At 42.4% G+C, this 24,209-nt stretch overlaps 1 protein-coding gene and 1 pseudogene across 1 annotated transcript in view; one reads left to right on the top strand and one right to left on the bottom strand.

Annotated features, from left to right (window-relative positions):
* The window catches only part of Adamtsl3 (ADAMTS like 3), a 272,928-nt gene that overhangs the window by 199,703 nt on the left and 49,016 nt on the right, over nucleotides 1-24,209 (bottom strand). The window lies entirely within an intron of this gene.
* Nucleotides 21,428-21,906, top strand: LOC129688307 (60S ribosomal protein L21-like; annotated as a pseudogene).

Raw genomic sequence — 24,209 nt, 5'->3', positions numbered from 1 at the left:
TAACAACCCATCCCAGCACACCAAGTCACATGAGGACTAAGCATATACTTTCCCACTGAGGCCAGATAAGGCAGCCCAGCTAGGGGAAAGTGATCACCGTGGGTGAGAGCTAGGCTTCAATTACAACAGACATAACGAGAAGCCTGCACACTCATGGAGACTGAATGACTCCCTACTCAGTGACCACTGGGTCAGGGAAGAGATAAAGAAATTAAAGACGTTATAGAGTTCGATGAAAATGAAGGAAGGGACACAGTGAAAGCAGTGCTGAGAGAAAAGTTCGTGTCACTAGATGCCTTCATAAAGAGACTGGAGACTTCTCACACAGGCGACTTCACAGCGCGCCCTGAAAGCCACACCCGAGAGGAGCAGAGGGATGCGAATAATCAGACTCAGGGTCAAAATCAATACATTACAGAAAAGAGAGCAATTCAGAGAATCAACGAAACCAAGAGCTCCTTCTTTGAGAAAAATCAACAAGATAGACAAACCATTAGCCAAACTAACTAAAAGGCAGAGAAACACTATCCAAATCAATAATATCATAAATGAAAAGGGGACATAACAACAAAAAAGTAAGGTAATCCAAACAATCATTAGGTCTTACTTTAAAAGGGTATACACCACAAAATTTGAAAATATAAATGAAATGAACAACTTTCTTAATGGAGTCCACTTACCAAAGTTGAATCAAGATCAAGTAGACAAATTAATTAAACATTCCTATATCCACTAAGGAAATAAAAACAGTCATTAAAAGTCTCTCAACCAACCAACCAACCAAACAAACAAACAAACAAAAAGACCAGGGCCAGATGGTTTCAGTACAGAATTCTACCAGACCTTCAAAAAAAGGCTAATACCAATACTTCACAAACTAGTCCACAAAATAGAAACAGAAGTAGCACTGCCACGCTCATTCTAAGAGGCCAGTCATCTTGATACCTAAACCACACAAAGACCCAAAAAAGAAAAAGAATTTCAGACAAATTTTCCTTACGAACATTGATGCAAAAATTACTACTTGCAAATGAAATCCAAGAACACATCAAAAATATCATCCACTGTGATCAAGTAGGCTTCATCCCAGGCATGCAAGGGTGGTTCAATATATGAAAATCCATCAATGTAACCCACCATATAAACAAACTGAAAGAAAAAACACACACACACACACACGATCATCTCATTAGATGCCAAAAAACAGTTGACAAAATCCAACACCCCTTCATGTTAAAAGTATTGGAAAGATCAGAGATACAAGGTACATACCTAAACACAATAAAGGCAATATACAGCTAGCCTGTAGCCAACACGGAATTAAATGGAGAGACACTTAAAGCAATCCTGCTGAAATCAGGGACAAGACAATGCTGCCCACTCTCACCATATCTCTTCAATATAGTACTTGAAGTCCTAGCCAGAGCAATAAGACAAGTAAAGGAGATTAAGGGGATCTAAATTGGAAAGGAAGAAGTAAGAGTATTGCTATTCACAGATGATATGATAGTATACATAAGTGAGCCGAAAATTTCCACCGGAGAACTCCTATGGCTGATAAATACCTTCAGAAAAAGTGGCTGGATACAATATTAATTTATAAAAAATCAGTAGCCCTCCTGTATACAAAAGACAAATGGACTAATAAAGAAATTAGGGAAACTACATCCTTCACAATAGCCACAAATAATATAAAGTATCTTGCTGTGACTCTAACCAAGCAAGTCAAAGACCAATATGATAAGAACTTAAAGTCTCTGAAGAAAGAAATTAAAGAAGCTGTCAGAAGATGGGTAGATCTCCCATGCTCTTGGATTGGTAAGATTAACACAGTAAAAATGGCCATCTTACCACAAACAATCTACAGATTCAATGCAATCCCCATAAAAATTCCAGAGCAATTTTTTATAGGCCTTGAAAGAACAATTCTTAGCTTCATATGGAAAAAAAAACCCAGAATAGCAAAAATTATTCTATACAATAAAAGAACTTCTGGAAGTAGCTCGACCCCTGACTTCAAGCTTCACTACAGAACAATAGTAATAAAAACTGCATGGTATAGACTGCTAGATCAATGTAATTGAATCAAAGACTCAGAAATAAAACTACACACATTTTTGAGAAATGAGCCGTGAAAACTATGCAATGAAAAAAAAAGAAATCATCCTCAACAAAATGGTGCTGGATGAACTGGATGTCTACATGCAGAAACATACAAATAGATCCATATTTATCACCCTCAACAAAACTCAAGTCCAAGTGGATCAAAGACCTCAACATAAAGCCAGATCCACTAAATTTACCAGAAGAGAAGGTGTGGCAAAGCCTTGAACTCATTGACACAGAAGTCAACTTCCTGAACTGAATTTCAACAACTCAGGCTCTAAGCTCAACAATCAATTAAATGGGACCTCTTGAAACTGAAAAGTTCTGTAAGCTTTTTTTCTATTGACCCTGTCAATAGAACAAACTGGCAGTCTACAGACTGGGAAAAGATCTTTACCAATCCTAAATCCAACAAAGGGCTAAAATCCAAAATATATAAAGAACTCAAGAAATTAACACCAAGAAACAAAAGAATCTAAAAAGTGGGGTGCAGAGTTAAGCAGAAAATTCTCAACAGAGGAATCTTGAACAGCTGAGAAGCACTTAAATAAATGTTCAACATACTCAGTCATCAGGGAAATGCAAGTCACAATGACTCTGTAATTTTATCTTACATCCATCAGAATGGCTAAGATCAAAAACTCAAGTGACAGCACATGCTGACAAGGATGTGGAAAAGGGGGAACACTCCTCCATTGCTCAACTATACAACAAAGACATTTGCTCAACTGTGTTCAATAGCCAGAAACTGGAAACAACCCAGATGTCCCTCAACAGAAGAATGGATAAAGAAATTGTGATACATTTACACAATAAAATACTACTCAACTATTAAAAGCAATGAAATCATGAAATTTTCAGGCAAATGAATAGAACTAGAAAATATCATCCTGAGTGAGGTAACACTCAGAAAGACACACATGGTATGCATTCACTTATAGGCAGATTTTAACCATATAGTACAGGATAACCATACTACAATCCACAGACCCAAAGAAGATAAGTAGCAAGGAGGACTCAAAAGAGGGTGCTGAAATCTCCTTAGAAGGGAAAATAGAATGGACAGTGGAAGTGACTGAAGAGAAGGAACAAGACAGGAGCCTAGCTTAACTGACCGCTAAGAGACTCTGCCCAGCAGCTGATCCAAAAAGATGCGGAGATTCATGGCCAGACATTGGTCAAAGCACAGGGAGTCTTGTGGAAAATTGGGAGGAAGGATAGAAGAACCTGGAGGTGCCAGGAGCTCCACAAGAAGACCAAAAGAGTGAAATAACCAGGGCCCAGAGGGGCTTGTGGAGACTGAAGCACCAACCCAGGACCATATATAGACTAGATTTAGGCCCTCTACAGAGATGTAGTAGATGGGCAGTTCAGGCTCCATTTGGATCCCCTAGTAAGAAGAGCAAGGACTGTCTCTGACATGGACACTGTTGGCCTGCTTTCTGATCACTCCCTCCTGGCAGGGCTGCCTTGCCAGTCCACAGGGAAAGAGGAGGCACTCAGTCCCGATGTGACTTAATGAGCTGGGGTGGGTGTGGGGCTCCCCTTATCTGAGGAATACTGGAGGGAGAGGGGAGAAGCGGGAGAGAGGGTGGGACCGGGAGGACAGGAGGCTATAATCTGGATGTGACATGAATAAATAAATAAATTAATTAATTAAAATTTAAAATGTTCTAATGCCTTAAATATCTCTGTCTGGGGATGTGGCTCAGTGGCAGAACACTTGCCTAGTGTGCACAAGGTCATGGGATCCCCAGCACTGAAAAGAAAGGCACCATTTCCTTTCTATAATACGAACATTTTCCTAGGACTCGTCTATTGTGTAAGGTGCTCAAGACCTGTGGTGTTGGGCGTGAGCTGTCTTTTCTTTCTACTCAAGTATTCATTTGTGGGTGGATTCTAACACTGATTAACGTTTTGTGGCCTGCCTCTGGTGGCTATCTGGATTTATACGACAGCGTTCCCGCTGGGAAAGTAGATGGAGCCTCTTCCAGAAAAGGTTCTACGCTTCAGCAGTATAGTTACTGCCTGCCTTGAAGGTTTCCCCAGACCAGGTCCAGGGGTTTCTTGCTCTTAAATGTCAGGACAACAGTGCATTTTTCTCAAGAGCCCCTCTTACACATGCTGGTATCAGACCTAGGAGTGTCAGCGTGTTCCAGGGATAGAAGCATGGGTAAATCTTAAGTGGATTCTGAAAATATATCTTAATTTATTTGTATACCTCCAGCTCTGTCAAGAAGCCGGGTAATTTTCCCAGGACACCAAGGTTTCTCTAGAAGGAATGAGAACCTTCTTGGGAAGACAAAGACAACTCCTGGAAATGCCTGAGATTTGTGGTTTTATTTTTTAGTTCAGTCTTCTTCAGCATGCAGAGCAGTGTTCCCCGAAATCTGTGAGACTTGTGATCTTTGTCTTTGGTCACAGAAACTCCTACTATTGGTTAGTTCTGGGAAGCAGACCCAAGGAAGAATTAGGAACCTAAATTTGACGCTGTCATCTTCTACAAGGGAACCAGATTACATGTTCTAAAGCTCCCTGTGGTGGCGATCCAAAAGAAGAGAGATCCAGATGCCATGTCAGACACCGAAACCCTTGCCCTTCGCACTGGCAGAGGAGTAAACAGAATAGAGATGCTTCCACCATCAGCAGTCACCATTCCCAAGCCAAAAGTGACCTCTGGGGTCAGTCTAGCCACAAGGTCCTCTGGGATCTGAAAAGGTAACCCATTCACTTCAGCTCCAGCAATGGCTTCTGCCTGGATAGCTGAGAGTCTTCTGAGGCCTGCCTTGTCCATGCCCACATCTACCGGACAGGAGGGGAGACTACCCTGTCTCCGTCTGCCAGCCATGAGGATAGAGTTTCCTGTCCACATCTACGAAGCCAGAGGCCTACCTCCTCTCAGGAGTGGCTGCACGTTTCTGAGCTGGCAGGGGTAAGTGAACAGAAGGGCTTGCCAGGCACAGGGCTGGTGAGATATAGAATAGCCACTGTTCCTTGGTGAAGGAACCCCTGCAGGAACAGTTCCAGGCACCAGGAACCTAGACATGTGTCCCTGGCTGGGATCCTGGTTCTGCCAATACCAACTCTGGGACAGAAAGAAGATGATTTTTTTTTTAATTAACCCAATATTATTTGAGGTCATAAATTCTTGCCAGTGTCATTAACTGTGGCATAATGTCTACAAATCCCAATGACTAGAACAGGCAAATCAATAAAACCCTTACAGTTGCAATAATCACTCAGATGCTAAATACTCAGGAGCGAAGTCTTTTTTTAATTTTTTTTTTTCAATTTGAAAGAAAATAGTGCTGATGACTTTCCCCTTTTAAAGAACCCACGCAGATGCACCTTAAACTGTTGTCATAAAAATTGCTATCTAGATTTAGGGCTGTTATGAGTTCCTAGTCTGTATTTTAGAGTTGAAATATCTGAAGCTGTCACGCTGAAGCACACTCTGTGCTCAGCAGCTTACTCACTGGACAGTAAGAGCACAGGCCTTTAACAAAAAGTCCGCCAGTGATGTCTGTCCCTCACATAGCATTCCAGATGTCTACCCAAAGGGAAGGGTCCCAGGCCCACTCTGTGGTTGATATCCAAGTTACTCTCTGCTTTACTGGGAACGAAGCCAAGCAAATGCACGAAAGCGTTCAAAATAGGCATCGAAATTAATAATTCTTATTCATATGAAATTCGGGGTCATGTGCCTTATTTTATGAAGTACGAGTGCTGTCAACAAACTAGGGAAGGCTCTAAAATAAAGTCATTTCCCCTGTAAATTTAATCAACACTAGCTCTTGCAGACAGCAAGGCCTCTTCCATCCAACAAGGCTTAGCTAGCATGGCGCAATCCCTTGAAAACGCTGCCCTCCCATGTAGCGTGTTACAGAGGGAGATGTTTTCCAAACCTCTAGACCCACAAACTTTCTCTGGTGAATTTAAATGATGTTAAATTCCATCCATGTAATGTGCACAGCCACAAAAATGCCCAAGAACAATTAGCCCCAGGATTCCAGTCACTCTTGAAGACGATGACTCACTGTCTCCCCTCGGCAAGCTCGGTACCTAAATTGTAGACACCCATGACTAAGTCTCACCCCACCGAGAGCCTTCCTCTCTGTGTCTGTGGACTCCATCAGCGCCTCTACGTTGGAATCAGATGGCATCATATTGAGGTTCCTCGTGTCCATTGTCTCCCTGGCTGAGCTATGAATAGTCGGGAAATGGAAACTGTCTGGTTACTCACTTTATCCCCAAGAGTTGGTATGTGGTAGGCTCTTGACTTTTCTTAGCTGAATGAATGATTCTGTTCTTTTTTATTATTATTATTTTATTTTTGCTTAAGAGGCTGGAGAAGATATTTTACATTACGTGTCCCGTCTCATTCTTGTGATTACACCCAGAGAGTAAACTTAATGAAACACAGAAGATGGAAATAATGGAGTGGGTTGGAAAAAAAAAAAAAGGGGGCACCTCGGGAATTCCATGAAAGTGTGTCTCCCCAACACTATGCTCTTTCCAGGGACCACAATTTACCTCATTTTGACAAAGTCTGTGAACCGAATATCACTAGAATAATACCTGTGCTAAGTCTGACAGGAATCAGAGTGACACTCTGTCATGAATGGACAGTTTTTTTAAAAAAAATCTTTCCTCTAAGGCAAAGAAAGAGAGTTTTGCATATGAGGTGTTCTGATAAAAATTCAGTACTATCTAAGAAGAGGACTAATCTAGCAACGACGAAGAAAATTCAAGAAATTTCCATGAAATGTCAAGGGAGCACACATAATGGTTTTGAGGGATAGAGAGGCCTCGCTAATACAGGCAACCATGCTTCATGCAGCTCCTGGCACAGCCGTAGCCTTCTTATAATCCTAATTCATTAATAAATATGGCAGCAAAATCCTGGCATAAATTATGACCCCTCATTATTCAAACAGAACATATTTTTTTCCAGGAAAATTAAAACTCTAAGCGGTCATAAATATCCATCCCAATTTGTTGCTTCAACTGTGAGCTTTACAAATGCCAGTTGATCTGACAAAGGAAACCTCTGTTGAAGAGAAAACAGAGATGACTCATCCATCTGACATTATTAGGGAAATTCATATTTCCCAGGTGATGGAGGGGGCTGTTCAGAACACCATTTTCAGTTTAACTCCTTTGTAAAAGGAGTCCCATTTATCAGCTTTTAGAGCGGAAAGCCCGACAGCGATTCAAGCATGTAGTGCTCAGACTGTGAACACCAGCTGCTACAGAAGCAACTGGTCGCTTTGCTGTGGTTCTTATTTTTTACACAGAAGTTGCATATATGTAAGATGCACAACATAAGGCTTCAACATGCACGTACATCATGAAATGATGACTCAAATCATGCTAATGACTATGCCTATCTCCATATATGGTCACTTGCTGGCCAGCAGGCAGTGACAGCAGCTGAAAGCCATTCTCACAGCAAATTTGCAACATACCCCCCCCCCACAGGATTACACACTAACCTGAGGTGCCCAATACTGGACCACTGGCCTTTTCGTTCCATGCCACTGCAACTGTGTGTGCTCTTACCAGCATCTTCTCACCACCACCCTTGCCCCCTGACCATCCTCCTACATCATTACGCACTCTTTAGAGGCCACATGTAAGTGAATTCATGCTGTGAACTCATGCGTCTCTGGCTTACTTCAGTTGGGACAGGGCCTTCAAGTTATACCCATCGTTTTGCAAATGGCATAACTTCCTTTGTAAATGCTGAGTAGAATTCTACTGGGTGTGGCTGCGTTGTTGTCTTGGTCTGTTCCTCCATCACTGGGCACAAATTATCTGTGTATCTTGGCTATTATGAGAAGTGCTTTCAATGAACAAGAGACATAGAAGAATTGCTGAATTATAAGGTAGCTCTGATTATGAGACTTTCAAGAGACTTAAGACCATTTCCATGACGGCTGTACAAGTTTACACTCCCATCAGTACTGTAACAAAGATTCTCTTTGTCCTTATTATTTTATCACATATCTGCAATAAATACCCTAATAGGTAAGACAAGGCTCATTATGGTTTTATTAATATTTTCCCATTGGGTGATGATTTCATTATTTTCATATACCATGTCTTCCTCTGAGAAATGTCCTTTTCCCCAGTTTTTAAAATCAAGTTAGTTGGAAACATCACACTTCCTGATTTCCTATTATTTTGGCAAACCCACATTAATCAAAACAGGATGATACTGGCATGAAAACAGATACATAAGGCTGTGGAGCAAAACAAACATCCCAGAAATAAATCCAAACATATAGTCAATTAGTTCTTGACATGGACACCAGCAATACATAATGACAAAGGGGGTAAGCTGGAGAAACTGGATAATGAAACACAAAGGGATGAAATGGATATCTTAGGCTAGTCACCAAAGTCAACTCAAAATCTCTAAAAACTGAAACATAAGACCACAAACCACCAAAAATGCTTACAAAAAAATGTAAGAAGAAGCTCATCCATGGAGATTTTTTTTTTTTCAAATATGATACCAAGATCTCAGGCAGGCAAAACAAAATCAGAGCAACGGGGTCCCATCAAACTCAAAAGCTTCTGTCCAGCAGAAGAAACAGCCAATGCCCTGACAAGGCAGCGCAGACAGCAGAGAACGTCTGTAATCCACATATAGGGTAATGATATGTATACAGCCAAAATATATAAGGAGATGACATTGCTCACTAGCAGAAAACAAATCTGTTGAGATTCTGAATGCTCTCAAACTGCTAAGCTTTTGGTTCCCTTGGGACAGTTTTCCTTCGCTGTAAGATGTGCTGTCTCCGTGCCGCCGTCTTCCTCCCTTCTCCCCTTTCTCTGCCCCTTTGCACAGAGAGGGGACACACTAGACACACTCTGAGGAGCCTTGAAACCCAGCCTTTCTTGATTCAGAATCCCAGGCCTTGGACTTGGCTTCAGATTCGTTCCTTCACTTTATTTTTTATTAGTTTCTGCTTGCAAAATTTCCTGGTTTAGTCCATTTTGGTGGACAGTACACCCCGCCCCCCATCTTGTTCACCTGCAGGGCTGAAGAGACAGCTTCACAGTTAATGCACTTACTGCCCTTCCAATGGCCCAAGTTCAGTTCCCAGCACCCATGCTGGCAGCTCACAAACACCTGTTAACTCCAACTTCAGGAGGTCTGACATTCTCTCAGTCCTCCCCGCAGGCCCTGGCACATAGATGGCAGACACTCAAACAGGCATACACACACACACACACCATATATATACCTTTGAAAAAATACTAGAAGCTCTTGGCCACTAACACACCACCGTCTCTGGGCAATCAGTACTGATAGTTGATCCTTCACAATGTTCTGTGTGCTTTCAAAAGCATCTGCCTTGTAAAATCATTTTTAGTCATTACTCATCTCTGAAAGAAAATCTCAGGGCCTGAGTGTCAGATGCCGTTTTATTGAAATGTCTACATAGGGACCAGTCTGTCTCTCAAAAGTTAAAGCAAAAAGACACAGGCCCTGGTAATCTTTTTAAGTTAAGGTCTGAAAAGATACGGAATTTATTCCCTAGTGGAGTTTGTCTGTTTTGAGACAGGGCCTCTCTACAAGAAATCCCTGAATATCCTAGGATTCACTCTGTAAGCCAGGCTGGCCTCAGACTCACAGAGATCCATCTGCCTCTGCTGATGTAATCCCAAGAGCGGGGGTTACAGGTGTCACTAGGTCTAGCTTCCCAGTCGAATTTTCTTTTCTTTTTTCTTTTCTTTCTTTTCTTTTTGAGACAGGGTTTCTCTGTGTAGTCTTGGCTGTCCTGGACTTTGCTTTGTAGACCAGGCAGGCCTCGAACTCACAGAGAGCCACCTGCCTCTGCCTTCCTGAGTTCTGGGACTAAAGGTGTATACCACCATGCCTGGCTCCCACTGGAATTTTCAATGCTGAGTTTTTACTTTGAGTATTAAAGTAAAAGCACACTGTGACTTATCTGAATGGTGACACTGTATTAGTGAGACCTCTAATGCCTGAAAGAAAGAACAAATGCCTGAAAGAAAGAATTTAAAAGGAGAAATATTTATTTTGTCTTATTGTTTAAGAGGGCCCCATCTATGGACGGCTGTCTCCTTTGTGTTTAGGCTTACGGTAGGCAGATACATCATGGTAGCAGTACATAGCAAAAGAAGGTTGCTCCCTTAATGGTGACCAAGAAGCACAGGTGAGCAACAGAAAGCAGCCAGGACAAAACACATCCTTCACAGGCAGGTCCCGGGAACAGTCTTCCTCCAAAGTCCCATCATTCACCCATAGACTAGCCAAATGTTTAATCCATCCATTAGGTATGACCTTAAGACCTGACGGTCTCTGGCAATGCCTGCACAGACACACATGAGGGAGGGGTGCTGCTCATCTCCTGAATGTCTCCATTCAGCTGAGCTGGCAATCATGACTACCCATCACCAGCCCACTACAGGCTACAATGCCCCTTGTTCTCTTTGAATTTGTGTTGAGGGCTCAGCACGAGACTGTGTTTTGTTTTTATTGCCATAATTCTGGAACTGGGGTGCAAGCTCCCAGGCTTGAGCAGTATGGCAAAGGGAACATTTTTAGGTTGCCTGGGACAACTGTATCCGACTTTAAGACTTTACCCAATCTTTAATCATGAAAACATTCTATTAAATGACTTAATACCAGCAGTCTTAAGTAGGAAAGTGAGTTATTATCTCACCACCAATTATTATGGCTTCCTGGGTTTTATTAATAGATGGACATACAGGACAGCTTCAGCCAAAGGTAGATGAGGAATAGGTGTGCGGGGGTCTCTGTAGGTGAAACCAAACACACAGGCTTCCCCCAAGGCTGAGCTCTGTCCACTTATCTGCCCTGAAGAGCAGTTCCAAGCAGTTCAGTGCAGGCAGGGAGAGTTACCACAGCAATGCAAAGCTCTTCATAGAATAAAAACAGAAATGCAAGCTCTTCCATCTCTTAGGGGAATTACTTCATAAAAACCAAAAGAAAAATTAAAAGCACGAAGTAAATACAAGTAGGGTCCTGTTAAGTAAAGCACGAGCTTTGATATCCATGCCTCAGATCTTTCTGTTTTTTAAAGTGATCTCTAACTTTCAATGTATCCCAGTATTATTAACGGTTTCCCCCTGAATGCTCTTCACCACCATTTCAGAGGAACATTAACCTAGCTTTAATTACTATGGTACTTGTAGCTGTTTGTTCTAAAATGTAAACCAAGTACTTGGCTAATAAAAATATGGAAAGAGTCTATCTCACTTACAGTCAATACAATAAAACTCAAGCAATATGTGGGAAATGTCTTGCAAATATCTAGACACCAACAATGCCACAACTTGAAGCCATCCATTGTCAGCACCATGATCTTTCTCTCTAGCCTCAGGTGAACGAAACTGAGATTTGCTATGTGATTTTGAGAACTGATCTGTAACCTTAAAAATTCCACATCATTACTTCCTATTATTTTGACTATATAAAACATCATAGGAGTTTGTAATATTCCATCCCAGAAATCTCACAATTAGCTATTTCTCATGTTTTAATAATAATATTGTTCCTGAGTTTTGAGCAATATAAATAATTATATCAATAATTATAAAGAATTTTACTTAAACCTATTGCTTTTATAAATGCTCTGAAAAGATGTTTTCTAGGCCCAAAAAGGAAAGATATTTGATCAAAAATATGGTGCTAGTTAGTGGCATGGTGGCACATGCATTTAGTGCCAGCACAGAGAGGCAGGAAGGCAGGTCCCTGTGAGTTCAAGGCCAGCCTGATCTACATAGCCAGCTCCATGGCAGCCAAGGCTTCATAGTCCACAGCACCTTCTGAGCCTAGTCGTTTCCATTACAATCACTAACATTAGATTAGCAATTTCTTTTTTTTTTTTTTTTTTTTTTTTTTGTGGAGTAATGCCATGATGGAGAACGCTACTTAGTCATTGCTTGGATTTAGTCTTCACTGATTATAAATGAAGCTGACTTTCCTGTATGATGGCTCACCACGCACTTGAATTCCTTTTGGAATAGTAAATAGCTTCCCTTTACCTACTCATTAGGTAGGTTATTTTGGGATTTCTTGCCTGTTTGCAAATTTGAATTTCCAAACCTACAGTTTGGATTGTATGCTATTTTCCTTCAACTCCTTATTTAAATCAAGAGCCTCAATGTGTGCGTAGAGCTAAGTCCCTTTGGCAAAACTCTGTCTCCAAAGATATTTACATTATGACTCACAACAGTAACGAAATTTCAGTTATGAAGTAGCAACAAAAATAATTTTGTGGTTGAGTAGGGGGTCACCACGGCACGAGGAACTGTATTAAAGGGTCACGGCGTTAGGAAGGCTGAGAGCCACTGGTTTAAATGTTCTCTTGAGAAATCCTCATCATAAGCCTCATTAGAAATTTGAGACACATTTACTTTCACGATCTTTTTAGAGAATACTTTAATTTTTGTTTAACTCTTCAACCCGTCTGGAATTTATTCTGGAACCTGGTAAAGACTTAAGTTCATTTTCTCTAACTTGTCAATGAACTTCTTACAATAGTAATAAGTGGGGAATTATTATGCATATTAGATGCTTCTTGAACACACGTAAGGCTGGAGGGCCACTTTTAAATGTGCAGGAACGGTTTGCCTGAATGTGTGCACCACGTGCGTGATGAGCCCCAGGAGGCCAGCAGAGGGCATCAAAGCCACGGGCACTGGACTTGCAGACAGATGGGAGGTGCTCTGTGGGTACTTGAAACCCAACACAGGTCCTCAGCAAGGGCAGCCAGGGCTCTCAAGAGCTGGGCCATCTCCCCAGTCCCCGAGTGACAGTTTCATGTCTCAGTATGATTTTTAGCTACATAACTTCAGATACATATTCTCATTTTTCTCCCTTTCTCCACAAAGGTAATTGCACTCCTGCGTCCTCTTCCATCAAAAATGGCCTCCACAGAGTGTTCTGAATTTTATAAGTGTTTATTTGATTTTGCGCTAAATATCTTAATGCTTACTTGGCTTAATGCAGAATGTGGCTTGTATTAATCTGCATACATCTTAGTTTTTTTTCCACAACTACTTCCTAATTATTTTGAAATTGAGAAAAAAAATCTTGTAATCAATGTATATGCTTCATGATAGTCTCTCTTTCACAAGAGTGTTTAGCAAACAGAAGCCCTCTTACCATGTTCATTTAGTTTCTTCTTCTCTCCCGTCTGACCTCATCTCGCTTTCATGCATGTGTAGGTCAGGTCTGTGAGATCTGCCCAGCAGAGAGCCCAATCACCTGCTCATCGTTTTTATTTTTATTTCATTTTCCTCTATTCCCAAACCATTTGAGCTATGTTCTGCCTAACTGAGTTTCCCGGTGACTCTAGAATGCTCCAGCGCCTTCTGTATCTTGATGTATTTTGGAATCTACACCTTGATCTCTTTCAGCCTCTGGTCACCTGCCCTGAGCTTTCGCCTGAGTCTAAGCCAGTGTCCTCTTAAAATGTAATCAGTTGGTGCTCTGTGTTTCTTATGCTGCTGGATGTAAACTTATGTTGGAAGGAGGCAACATTAAAAGTGTTTAAGGGAGTTAAAAGTTCCCTCTCTCAAACTAGAGAACATTTTATAGGCTCCACGGTATCCCGTTTTACATACTTCTGTTAAGTTAAAATGCCTGGAGTAGAATTATAATTGAGTAGGGGCTGAACAAGAGTCCCAAGGGGGAAAATAGTCCCCAAACCCAAAACCCTCACTGAGGATCTTTAAGTCTGTCCTGTCAGAGTCCTTCCCAGGTGGAGACAGAGCAACAGGGCTGCTCGCTCCAGCAACAGTAACTGCCCCTCCAGGTGTTGAACGATGAAGCTGATGAACACCGCCTGTTTCCAGCAAGGTTTCCTGTGTTGTGTGGTAAGGGCTGGGGTTAATGGAGAGCTGTGGAACACAGCCACGACAGGCTCACACCTGGCAGCCTACATGGAAACTCGGGGCACTTCCTGTAGCTCTGCCAAGCCGTCCTGATCCCAGGTAAGGGGAGAGAGCGTAGCTGCAGCTTCTAAACAAAATACAAGGACACGGAGAAAAACCTAACCTAACCTAAAAAATTCCTAACTAAATCTGCACAGGAACCAAACAAGATTCCCCACACCATCATCTGAACCCAGGATTGTTGTTTGGGATTTCATGTTATGATATTTCACAGTGAAATCTGGTGTGTGTGTGTGTGTGTGTGTGTGTGTGTGTGTGTGTGTGTGTGTGGTGTGTGTGTGTGTGTGTGTGTGTGATATTTTTTACTCAAAAAAACTATCTATGGAAAAGTTTTTGTGTTAGAGTGTTTTGAACGATGTTTTCAAGTATTTCCATTAAAGGTTTGCACCAAACTCATGACATTACAAACCTCAGTGTTAAAGTGAGTTGAATCGGGGACACACATGTTATATTCTAGAAGCCAGTGCTCTATAATAGGTCAGGAAATGAAACTGCTTCAAGCTAGAGCACAAAATAGACTCAACTTGTAAAATATGCTAGTGGTAACAGTCCCACTGCCAACATTAGGGCATATTTCTGTCATAAAAATATTCTGGTGTTTGACCTGGCTATTCAGATTGTAATGTCCGCGGACATATTCTAACCTTGTATGTGCTGAAAATTCAAAGACCCTTTGTCACCAACCTCTGAATCAACGTGCTCTACTGTCAGGAAGTAATACCCCCAATGCCTTGGCAGAGCCTGACAGAACACTGGCTGCTTGTGTCTCCTGGGAACACTCACCAGCTCCCCCAAGAGCAGCTTCCGATTAGCCCTCCAGGAGACCCTGTTCCTCTTCACAGGAATGCTTGCTTGCTTCGTTTTCAGTTCTGTTTTCATGCTGTTGCTGTTTTATAGTTATCACTTCTGATGATGGAAGATTTTTTGAATATACACGAAAGTACACAGAATACTGAAATGAACCTCAAGTGCCGAGGACCAAGCCCCACCATCAGCCCTTCAAGGGCCAGTCTCGTACAGTCCACTGCCCACCTTCCCACACTATTTTGAAGCGAATTGAAAAAAAACTGTACAATTTCACCAGTATTTACGTGTATGTGTGTAAGGAGGTGCTGTCTGGACACCTTCACAATAACCGAGTGAATGTTTTTTCAGTTTTCTTTGTCACAACAGCATGGCAGCAATTGATTAACACATCTTCAAATCTCATTTCTTTTGGCAGCTGTATCTCCTCATCTTAGCTTTTCTTTTTTAACATATGTGATAAAGAAACCGTACTATTTAGCCCAGAGCTTCTCAAGCCTTTTTCACTCATGAATCCTAACTCAAGAAAATTTTACACAGCCCAGGAGTACAGGGGCACAAAATAACTACATAAATCAAACACTTATTGATAATTGATCATGAGGAAATTGATTTTAAAGTCATTGCTTGGTGTCTACATACGGTTTCCATTTACTGCAGATCGGAACACATTTGCATGCTAATGAGATGAGTGTGCTTAGTCATCATCATAAAGAATTAAATCTTGGCTAAATGTTTTATACTGCAAGACATAGATCATCTTCAACATTTTTCAGAGATGATTAATATTTTCATACTACGATTATGCTCAGAATGCCATTTTGCACAAATCCTAGTACGAAAATATATTTAAAGCGGTCTTCAGCTACTGTTTGAAATTGTCCTCATTCCAAGCCAAAACACACTTTTTTTCTCTTTTTTTTAATGAAACACAAGTAAGTCACCCCAATATATGTTTCTAAAATCAAGGATTGACAGAGCAGAATCCGGAAGACACACTATTTAGAGTTTGGCACATGCTGGGAAATGGTTAGCAAACACTCAGTTTGTTTTCCTTAGCTAAACGAGAATGTTTCTGTGAGAGCAGACAGCTCTGGATGTAAACACTACACTTCATGTCGCAGCAGTCTCACTCCTGAGCTGAGGTGTCTGAGGCAGCTTTGGTTGTGTTGAGTGACGCAGTGCCATGTGCAGTGCCGAGCGAGCATGCGCAGAACCAAGTCACGTGGTGCAACATGGCGCGCCCTTCCAGAAACACCTCGGGTTCACTAGGGGATTGGCTCTGAGTCGTTTTTGGTCACTACACATTCAGAAACCTGTTGCAATGATTTTTTCAACTCTCGTGCTTAGCTACATGAGCCCGTATGGAGTTGTGGCCTTCGGTTTAATAAGCTGTGATTCAGCCTGTAAAGTTCCACTGTGTGGAAATGTTGTCGATGGCCAACATGTAGCTGAGCTTTATCTTCTTATTTTCTCGTAAACGAGAATTTGCATCTAGCATGTCAATTTCAAGGAGGGGTCGGGAGCATAGATAGCAAGATACCACAGGGCACCATGGCTCTCTCCCAGCAAGAGCCTTGGTCTTTGTGGTTTGAGCAGGTGCTGAGCGTCAATGACCAGGCCCATCAGTCCACAAGGGTTGCAAAATGAAGATGTTTCCCTATCGTTCCTTATTAACTAGACTATGGATAGAAGTCTGGTGGTGGTGGTGGGTGTGTGTCCATCCTGGTTATTTTTTCTGTTGTTTTGGTGAACACCGTGACCATAGGAACAGCTTGGAGAGGAAAGGGTTTACTGCACCTCACACTTCCTGGTCACAGTCCATCACTAAGGGAAGTGGTGCTCCCTGGCTCACATTCGGCTACATTTCTTACATATCCAATTAGCCATCAAGAAAATGCACCCACAGACATGCCGACACATCAATGAAGGCAATTCATTAATTGATGTTTCTGCTTCCCGGGTATGTCAAATTGACAAGCAAGATTAGCAAACCACAATGTATAAATATCTGTGAGTTTTCTTTTGGATTTCAAGACAATGAATTGATTCTCAAGCACCCACCAACACTGACTAAGTCACGTCAGTATCAATATTAATACCGTGATTTAAACACACAACACACTTCAATCTTACGGGTGCTGTTTAATGTATTGGTGCTCAAACTGTCTAAAGTATGCTCCTAACTTCTTATAATTAGGCTCCTGAATCCTACCAAAGAGATTCTGGTAGTTTTCACAGTTTCTTTGTTACTTGGTAATCACATGATGGTCCAGGTTAGCTTAAGATGCTTCCATCTCAAACTAAGCTATTTTGCAGAGTCCTGCTTCTTCCAAAGCACAGGATGAAAATCAGAATCTAGGATGGGTGCATGCCTGTTTACTTATTTTGAGGGCTTTCCAGGAAAAAGAACAAGACCATATGCCCCGCTGTTTACTTAAGACAGAACGTTGCAGGGTCTATACAGGTATTTACGACTCAATTTGAGCACCACAGAATTTTACTCACTTTCTTCTATTCTACATCAAGCATCATCTTTCTCCTACACCAAGAATCTGGGTCCTGAGAAGCATCAGGAATTCAAAGAAGTCGCTGGCGCCCCCTGGGCTGTTCCTTTGTTTTATTGGATGTTATGTACACAGCAGTCTCGGAGCAGCCTGCCAGTGCCTCCACTACTGATGAGATCCCTGGAGGGAGTCTAGCCTTTTATTTGACACGTTTTCCTTCACCACAACCATCTTCAGTCAGAGGATCCACTTTAGAGCCAGCTGGAGTCATTCTACTCCTCTGTGTGTGGTTAACGCCACCAGAAAAGGCCCCTCATTTCTGTTCTTTTGGTTTTGATTTTCAAATCTAAACTTGTTTTTACAAATATGTAACAGTTTGCACAATCCCCAAATCAAATGTACAAGCTTCTGCTGCTCACTGCCATGCCACTTTCTTTTTTCAACCCCTCTACAACCAGCATTTCCTATTGGCTTCCATTATCTCTATACTGCATGCCGCCCTCATAGGTGGGCCATAGGAATACCTACGTATAACAATACTTTTAGTATATGTGCTGCTCACAGAAGGCTGTTTAGAGAAGGAAACTGTAATCACCACACACAGGCGCCATTCCATATGTTTCTCACACATGAAGATTGCCTCATCCTAGTTCTAGCAAAGAGAAGGCCTTCTCGTTCTCTGGTTGCAAAAGTTAACGCTGATGCAGCACCAAGGTACACCACTGTAACGGGTATCCAAGCCAGTACCTAGCGTCCCACAAAGATTTCATCGACACCTACTGAGGCGTTGCTGGGAAAAAAAATGACTGGTGCTCAAAGCTTCGGTGCTATCAAATGGACAGCAAGTGCAAAAGGTTTCAGTTCGTGGTACCCCATGACTTCTTGAAGAGTGTGGTTAAAGCTTGGTTATCAAATACAGCACAGTTCCATTTAACACATACTTTAAAGCAGCATGGCTCCATCCAATACACATATATCAAGTCTGGAGAGATGGTTAAGAGCACTGCCTGCTCTTTTAAACAACCTGGGTTCAATTCCCAGCACCCACATGGTAGCTCACAACCATCTGTAGCTCCAGTCTTGGGGAATATGATGCTCTGTTCTGGCCTCCCTAGGCATCATGAACACATATAATTATAGACATATATGTGTGCAAAATACTATACACATATAAATAAATAAATAGATATAGATAGATAGATAGATAGATAGATAGATAGATAGATAAAATGTGTAAGAGAAGGTTCACCAATATACATATATCTCAGTATTCCCTGGGCCTTGTACAAAGACAAAAATTAAGTTTAAAAAAAAAACTAGCTTTTTTTCATAGGAGGGAAAGTCCATATGGCAATTTTGAACTTGTAGAATTAAAAGTGAGTTTACATTAAGTCCCAGTGGGAAGGGATCAAGGAACTCGTCCAAGTGGAGGAGGGTTCTCTCCTTCAGGTCTGTCAATTGGAGAGAGTTGAGACTTGGAGGCAGAGCAGCCAGCGCACAGAGACAAAGGTCAGCCCTTTCCGACAGCCACACCTCTGTGCTAAGTGTGTAGAGGAAAGGATGTCATTTCTTCTCTTTTACATGAAGAGATTTAGAAGCAGAACCAACTATATACACATTAGAAAGAAGTCAGATAGCCTCCTTGTTATAAAAAATCAGTAAAAGTTTTGAAACTTTTATTGATTCCTAAAAGAGAACTCAGAATAAAAGTTTTAGTTAGAATGTCTTCTGGTCTTATCACTAGCTCTTCTGAGTCTCAGGAGCAAGCAGAGTAGTTACACAGGCAAGCTTAAGTCCTGACCCTAGTAGTAGCTAGCAACAAGATCTTCATAAGTCAATGCAAAAACAGGCTTTTGCTTTTCAGAGAGCAAGACACCTTCTCTGACAGCTTCTGAAGAGGGAGCCTCAGCCATGCACTGTAGAAAACAGAGACCTTCACAGAAGAGTGTTGGAACCAATGGCCTCACACAGGACACGGTGGAAAGGTGTAAGGTGTGAAGCTCAGTTTGGACACAGCGCTGTGCAGAAAGAGATAAAAAGGGGGCAAGAATAAAGAAAACTCTAACCCTAACCCTAAGACTTATGAGGCTTGGATTCGGTCTGTGAGGAGGAAGTGAGACCCATCTAAGGATCCCATTTTTACCCATACACAAAGGCACAAGCACCAACAAATGTTCATGGAAAACACAGCCCCTGTCCCTAAGAGACTCAGCCTAATGAAAAAGGCAGAAGGAAATGGCCACTATCCTTGGTACTTCAGCAGGGATAATGGCAAATGGAGAGGATTAGTGGAGAAAATGTCAGTCAAGAAAATGCAGCTCAAGGGAGAAAGGTGTTTGTTATGGAGGCTAATTTCCACACAACTCAAATAAAGTTGTGGAAGCCACTGCGCATTATCAAACAGAATAGAAACCTGTCCAGAGCGACTGTGTATTTGTGATAATGTACAGTGATGGACATAAGCGAAGTGTTTTCTGAGAAGAAGCAATGTGAAGAGTTGTCAGTCACTATCCTGGGCTGTCTCTGCTGAGAAGCTCAACAGAAAGCCATCCAAACTCAAATCCTGATTGTTTCTGCTAGAAACAGTTCATGTTGCAGAGCCCCACAGATTGCAACTTGGAGGAAGAAGTCCCCCAGACTCACTCCAGACATGAAAAATACCCCACCTTCTGTCTGCCAACTCCCTACATCCACACTCCATAGGTTATATGGCTAGGAGGTAGAAGATGCTGTAAGAAAAAGAAATCCCAGAATGAAGTGGGGTGGATAGAAGAAGGGAGGAAAGAGGGAATTAAGGTAAGGAAGATGAAAGAAGCAAGAGGCAAGGAGGGAGAAAGTGAGATGGGCCTTGTCTCTCCTGGGAGTAGGAGTTGCAGCCAGAGGTGGGAAGTGAAGGCAGGGACATTTTCAGGGCAGAGTTCTCTAAAGGAAAAATAACTGAGCAGAAGGATGACCAAGCATCATCCTGTAACCTCAAGGGAAGGAGCAGGGCCTAAAAGACAAGAGCAACCGTCTAGCAGTTCATGTAAACCTGAGATTAGGAGCATCCAAATGGTCCCTAAAGCAGAGAACAAAGTAGTCAACACTGGCAGCATACTTCTTTGCCTGAGCTCGGCATCATAAAAGTGGAAACAGTTTTCTTACCACCAGAAGAGCCCTTAAGATAACTCCTAAGCTTCCTAAAATCAAGATCCAAGAGCACACAGTCCAGCATGCTAAAACTCCAAGAGTGAGCATACTGAAGCATCCATGGGGTGCATCTGATCTCCCAGAGCCTTAGCTACCAAGAGCCTCTTTGCAAACTCTGCTTTTTGTGTTTTTGTGATGTAGGCCAGAATTAGCCATAGCAAAGGAAATGTTTCTAAACTCCAAATAAGCCAATAAAAACAATTCCTCAAATCCCTTGTGATGGGGAAAATTCCATTATTGCTTCTACACCTAGCCTTTCCAAGTTCAGCTTGGAGGGAATCAAAGATGTCTTTTCTGGCCTGGCGAGGCTCCCTCTGGCCTGGGCAGCAAAGCAGCATATCTTTGTTTTGTGTCTCTGTTGATCTCTAAAATCCACTTGCTTGGCTATGCCTGAGAACAAAGCATGGCAGTCTATAAGTCTGGCACTCATCTGGGAGGCTAATAGACACAGTAGCAAGAATGTTGCTTACTAGGAGGAGATGATGAAAGCGGCCAAAGTAAAGAAGCAGAGACAAGCAAAGGTCATAGTAAGGCATCCACCCTCCTGGAGGCCATCCCTCATGGTTTGGTGACTTTCCACAGCAGAGCTCAGAAGGCTACTTGAACACAAGACAAGAAAAGGTCCAACGAGTGGATCTGCACAACACTGATCCACTCAGCAGACACCCCAGGAATCTATGAGTGTAAGGGCAGGGACAACACTGATGTGTAGGAGACCCCTGATCAAATTGAGACAAATTGAGGGATAAGAAAACTGGAACTTTCTTCGATGTTAAAAAAAGAAAAAAAGGTAAGAAGGTAATAAGAGTGCCCATTGGGCCTTTCTGCCACAGGTAGCCATCTTGCAGTAACTCAACAGGATGACCAACACAAAGGAAAAGAGGGGCACTCGCTACATGTTCTCCAGACCTTTCAGGAAACATGGAGTTGTTCCTTTGGCCACATACATGCGAAAAGGGTGACATTGTAGACATCAAGGGAATGGGCACTGGTCAAAAGGGAATGCCCCCTAAGGGTTACCATGGCAAAACCGGATGCGTCTACATTACCCAGCATGCCATGGGCATCATTGTGAACAAGCAGGTTAAAGGCAAGATCCTCGTCAAGAGAATCAACATGCTCATTGAGCACATCAAGTTCTCTAAGAGCCAGGACAGCTTCCTGCAGCGTGTGAATGAGAACGACCAGAAGAAGGAGGAGGCCAAGGAGAAGGGCACGTGGGTTCAGCTCAAGCCTGTGTCCCCCATGCCCCCCACCCCCCAGAGAAGCACACTTTGTAAGAACCAACAGGAAGGAACCGGAGCTGCTGGAGTCCATTCCATACGGGTTCACAGACTGATGTACAAAAAAAAAAAAAAAAAAAAAGGGACCTAGACTATAAGAAAAAAAAAAAAAAAAGAGTGTCCATTGGAGGATATGAAGGGAGGGAACTGAAGTTAGAGAGCAGATAGAGTTGTCTGAAGCATGACAAGGTCCAGGCTGAACATGTTGCTGGGTGGATGAAAGTAAGGATTTCTGGGAGCCAGGGAGGACCACAAATGATGGGTGTCAACGGAATCTGGGGAGGTATACAATCCCTGAACAGTCTACATGTGACAACAGGACAGCATGGAGGAAGACAACAGGACAGCATGGAGGAAAGATGAGGGAAAGACAATTTGTAAACAGTGTGGTGAGTGACCTAGATGCAGGACATCGGTCTCCAATGGGAAAGAGGCGAGAAGTCTGAGAAGGAAGCAGTGGCAGGGACATGGGGAAGGGCAAACCCCCACCTCAGCTTCCTGATGTCTGAGGACTGAGGGATGAGAAGTCACAGGAGGTGAGCCTTGTCAGTGCCTGAAGCAGAGAGTAGGCAGTTAGGACATGAACTTACTGGTCATGAGAGGACAGTGGGAGGTGCCGGGAGTGCGAAGTCCATGTCAAAGGATCAAAACAAAGGAACTCAGAGCAAGGCATGAAGACAGTTGAAGAGAGGAGACAGTGGAGAAGAAGGTGTGCGTTCATCAAGGACTGTGGGAGATGAAGCGAGGTTGCGCCAAATGACCAAGTCTCAAAGTGTTTGAAATTTTTGCGTTATCTTCCAGTAAGGACTAGCCTGATCTCAGAGAGAGGAGTGATAGGGACATGTCTCTCAGCATCTGCAGCTCCAGTTGTGGGGTGGGGTGTTTAAATTTGTCTTGAATGTCCCTACCCTATATCCACCATTTAATAAGCAGGGCAAAAGTGTGAAAAACCAGCGCAGTGCCCCCAAACGGGTCTAGGAAGAACAGTATAAAAAGAGAACAATGTCTGTGTAATTCAAGAGCTGGATCTTGAACTTCAAGGAACAGATGAACTCACTGAACCTTGAGAAATAACCAGTTTGTGCAAAGCCCAGAGATAATGAAATTCTGAGTTCACATGGGCCAAAGTCTGTCACAACCGTGTGTTGCACGTGCAAGGTTTTTTGTGATGTTGCTGTGTGCCCAAGTTGGGACAAAAAACACATCATTCCAATTAACACCTTCTCCTACCAGACCATAAACTTGCTTTCTCATTAGGTGGCTAAGTCTTTGTAATATTTAAGGCACATGGCTACATTCAACCAGGATTACTCACTAAGAAAAGAATGAGCCATTCAAACTCTAATGGCTTGGTACTTATAAGAATATAACACCCAGTGGCTGGGAAGGACATGGAAACTCTCCTATGTGGAGAGCACATAGGTGGCTCACTTTGATCGGTGAAAAAAGATGACAGAACTCCACACACCCAAGGGCTCGGTTCATCCTCCTTTACCAGAAATTTCAGAAGTTGCTATAAGCTTTCCAAGCTGAAAAAAAAAAAAAAACTATTACAGAAATAACTTGAAAGTCCCAAGTGATGGTTTTGAGGCCCGCCAGCAGCTTAACCACAACACAGCTCCTAGCCAAGATGTCCGTGAAAAGTTGGGAAGGAGTTACTCTGAGAAAGATGTACTTGTAGCAAACAGACTTCTTCTCCTAAGGAGGAATGCATAAATCAATAGTTAAATAAGGAAAAGGGAAAATTAGGTTTGGCATAATAGCATCAGGAAGATGACATTTAAGAAAAGTTCGGGGGTAAGACTGCACAAAGACCTCATTATTAATATACTGTTGTTATTACTAGTTTTCAAAATTCATTCAAACATTTTTCTCATACTTTTCCTACCCACAGATTAGATGTAAGAAAGAAAAAAAAAAAAAGTCCCAACTGTGCTTAAGGGCAGAGAACAGGCTTTTTGGCTTCACTATGCCTGGCTGTGAGACCCTGGACAAAACATTATTCCTTCCTGGAGCTCAGATTCCTCACCTGAAGAGCCAGGTCACTGGGCAGCCTTTCAGCTCTGATAAGCATTTTCCAGGGGCCTGTCAGAGCCACATATCCAGCACTCTGGGTCCCCAGCAATGCAAATGTAAGAAATATAGACTGGCCACAGGCCTTGAATGAAGACCTCACGTAAGAAGGCAGTCAGTGGCATGCAGAGAAAGAGCAAGAAGGATCAGCTTGGGTGGTACCTAAGATGCCATTGTGGGAGAGTAAACAGTTTATTTTATCTTACATTTTATAATCCACCATCAAGGAAAGCCAAGGCCAGAGCTCAAAGCAGAAACTAACTAGTGTTCAAGGAACACTAACTAA

Source organism: Psammomys obesus, unplaced genomic scaffold (assembly GCF_907164565.1).
Source record: "Psammomys obesus unplaced genomic scaffold, mPsaObe1.curated_primary_1811, whole genome shotgun sequence".
NCBI classification, from domain to species: Eukaryota; Metazoa; Chordata; class Mammalia; order Rodentia; family Muridae; genus Psammomys; species Psammomys obesus.
Note: the sequence above shows the minus strand (reverse complement) of the source record. Positions and strands in the feature narration are given on the sequence as shown.